The following is a 3,967-nucleotide window of genomic DNA, read 5'->3' on the forward strand; positions in this document are numbered from 1 at the left end:
TTTTTTATTAATAAGTATTTTAATGAGCTCAAGTAATTTATTAGAAAATAGAAAATATATAAATTTAAATAAAATTATTTTTTATTTTTGCATAATAATTGAATAATTAGCACTATAAATCGTACAAATTGTTCATACTTATTTGCATCAATTAATTGCAATCTAATGTTCATAAAGCCAAATGTAAAATACAGTATTGCATTGTGATCATGATCTAATACTTCAAGTAAGTTATTATTTTTCATAACTAACCAAGTTAATAGTTTTAATTTCCGTATATTATCATAGCTCTGTATTTATATATAGTTTACAACATTATATTTAATTAATATTTCTATCATGACGTTTATATCAATTTAAAAAAACTCTGTAAATATTGTAGATATAAACGATTATAGGCATATCAAATATACGCATCAATTGTAATTTTCGTTATTTTAAATTATGGATTCTAATCCATTTAATATTGTAGAGATAAGTAGATAAATAGATAAATCAATGGTTTGGAAAATAGTTCTTTGTGTATTCTTATGTTAATGAATATACCGATATATTAATAAACTTATAAAAAGAATTGGATTATTTCATTTTTAATTTTTCTAATATTTTTTTTGAAAAAGAGGAAAACATAGATTTTAAATCATATTGAACCCAATAAGTGTACGACTCAAATACTATTTTTTTTAAATCTTTACTATACCCATACAAATATTTGAAAATGTTTTATATTTTCAATTAATATTCAGAAATGTTTTCTCTTTTGAATCTGACTATCAGTTTCAATTTTGGATTCAGCAGAAAATTAAAAAAAATTGGAAAGCTAGTTAGATCATATTGGATATAATTACCTTATATTTTTAGCATAAGTAAACTTGATATTTTTATATGATCCAGAAATTTGAATATAATTTTTATATTTTTACATTTTATATTTTACATTTAACAATGATTATTTTATGAGATTTTATCGAATTTTAATTTCGCTTTGAGCTTTTGTATTATTAATTAATAACATTATTTTATATTTAATAGCTTTTTGTACAAAAATTATCTTTTCGATAAATTATTCCAACATAAATAAATATAATAATAAAATAATAAGTTTAGTAAAAAAAAGAGATTTTTTATTCATATTTTGTTTAAGATTTCAAAGATTTTAATTCATAAATTGTAAGCAAATTCTCTAATAATTAAATACTGCTTTCATTTTCTCTTTCTCTTTCCTCGTATATTAAAATCATTCTTATTAGATTCTTATTAGAAAGATAACTTGAATGAATAAATCGTTCATTATATAGAGGTTATACAGATATGAACTTCATCATAATCATGTTGTGATAATCCTTGATGACTCGTAATCGGAAGTTGAATTCAATGACGACAATGTAATCTTGACATTCTATCGAATGAATGTCATAGATCACGAATAATCTAAAAAATTCAATCGATAAAAGCTGCATGGGTCATGATTGTTTCCATCATAACATTTTTCAATAATAACGAGATTAATAATCACCGAAGAGTAAATCAATTTTTTCAAAATATCATTATCTCATTCATTTAATACTTTTAATATACGAACTGATCTTTGTATTAGCAAGTATATCTCAATTTACATAAACCTACATTGAGAAAAATGTTTAATTGGATTAATTGGAATTTCGAATTAAAAATGAACGAATCAGATTTTTTTGCTTATGCTAGAATCTAGTTAAGATAATCCGAATTGTGATTATAATCAGAATCTTTTGATTCATTTTCAATCCGATATTTTTTTCAGTGTAATATAATTAACATTAATAATTAACATAATTAATAAGCATGTAAGATGCAAATTTTCAAATAGCACTTGGTATTGAGGATGCATAACGCGGGATCGCGGCACCAATGTTATTCTACTATCTTTCTTCGCGAAGCACTGAAACGGAGGCGACCCTGACAGCACATGCATACGTCGTTCCGCGTTTATATCGAGCTCAATGCAATAGCGTTTGTAGAGAACTGCACCTGGCAGCGCCCACGAAAAAGCAGATAAACGATTCGTCTTCCCCGCTCCGCCTGTGACTGATTTGCATCGTGTAAAGTTCGTCTTGCACCATGCGCCAGTTGCATCTGCGACGAGATGCATGTGCGGTGCGTTTAACTGCTTCCCGCCACGTGTCGTTCGGGAAGGAGCTATAAGAAATGTTGTGCACACTCGATGAACGTCAAATGTCTATGTCGTGTGATTGAACATCGTCGGCATTTGAAGCTGTCGGTGAGACCAGGAAAAGAGTAAATTTTATCACTTCGGCAATAAGGTAGCAAAATTTTAAACAAAGGAAGCTAATTTATTATAATTCTTTTTGCATTTGTCATTAATTATTTATTTTATTTATCTTCGAATAAACAGCAATCAAATAAGTAATAAAGAGAATGAAAAGAGATCTTTACAGTTAAAAATATATATAAATCTCAAGTATTGAATGAAAACAGCCGATAAAAAGTTTCAAATTATAGAAGATCATTATGAAAAAATTATTATAACCTCCATGCACATTTAATGTAGGTAATTTAGTCTTTGTTGTAAGATGACAAAATGCGCTTGTATAAAACGCGTGTCAAAATTAACATCCTCAGCGTAGGTAGATAATCATAGTGTAACATATCTTTTTACATATTCGTTTATATCATGACGCACAGTCTGAAATGAAGAACTATATCATGACGATACAATGCATTACACTTCATTTACTTGCATGTCGTTCTTTGTTAATTAAATATATTACTGATATTGTATTGCCGACATTTTATTAATAATTTAAAAAAATAAATATTATATAATATTTCAACAAATTCCATTAGAATTACATTTTTTCACAATATAAATAATCGTAATAATTATTGGATATTGGAAACTAACATTTTGTTGAAACATACATTTTTTCGAATGAAAAAAGTTTTAACTATACTTTTATAAAATAACTTTCTTAACTTTTACATAATAATAAACAAAAAAAATAGAACACATGCGAAACTATAAATTATTCTATGAATTTGTTGTTCTCAAAATTAAATCACGATTATATGTGATAATTTTTCACTTCTACAAGGGTGAACAAAGAAACATGACCATAGCAATTACATAATCGATATATGAGTGTAAATGTGTATGAGAATCATACTTTAGCGTATATATATCTCTGTTATTCTAAGAAACTTACATTCTAGATAATAATACTAACATTAAACTTTTGTTTGCAAAGTAAGTCATTTATGCATGATGCCATTCGTTCAATTTTGATCTATTCGTTAATTTCAGATCGTAGATTTGAAAGACAATTAAAAGATAAATACTTTGCACACTGACATAAGTGGAAAATTAATAATTAGATGTATTACTATTTGATTCTCAAATACTTTCAAGTTGAATATTTTCTTTTTTTATCAAAATTATATTTTGACTAATTATTATATATTTGATTATAAACAAACATTTTTATTATGTTTTGTTACAATATTACATATTTATAACATTAAAGTTGCTTTGATAAGCGTGAGAACAGAGAACTCAAGAATGTCAACGCAAAAGGAAATTAGTAAATGTCTCAGAGGAAGAAGATGATTACACGGGACAAGATGAAGATATTGTAATAGACAATTATATTATTACACTTATTTCTCTTAAAGAGAAAAATAGCAGAAAGTACTTTTAATTAGGAGAAAAGAAGATTCTCTAAAATCTCAGAAGCTTAAAGACTAAGCAGAAATAATTGTCTATTAAGCTAAAGAATTTGTAATATTATAAAGCAATGAAGTCCATTGGAATTAATGTTTAATTACATGCCTAATACATTTCCGGAAATATACACAATTATACGGATTATTTCGAAAGTATTCAGAAAGATATTTTTAGATTCCTGTGTTGAATTTGCTAAAATACATAAAAATGATATATTATAATATATATATATATATACATAATATT

General features: G+C 25.6%; 1 protein-coding gene across 10 annotated transcripts in view; it reads left to right on the forward strand.

The window, feature by feature from the left end:
* Positions 1–3,967, forward strand: part of LOC108684084 (sodium bicarbonate cotransporter 3) — a 58,342-nt gene that overhangs the window by 17,852 nt on the left and 36,523 nt on the right. Inside the window, exon 1 of one of the 10 annotated variants that reach the window (XM_018188148.1) lies at positions 2,119–2,300. The exons of 8 other annotated variants lie outside the window; for them this stretch is intronic. The gene's annotated coding sequence lies outside the window, so the exon portion shown is untranslated. Of the gene's footprint in view, positions 1–2,118; positions 2,301–3,967 lie in introns of those variants that run through there. One more of the 10 variants, XM_018188150.1, reaches the window with a different exon arrangement.

This window comes from Atta colombica, unplaced genomic scaffold, assembly GCF_001594045.1.
Source record: "Atta colombica isolate Treedump-2 unplaced genomic scaffold, Acol1.0 scaffold126, whole genome shotgun sequence".
Lineage (NCBI taxonomy): Eukaryota > Metazoa > Arthropoda > Insecta > Hymenoptera > Formicidae > Atta > Atta colombica.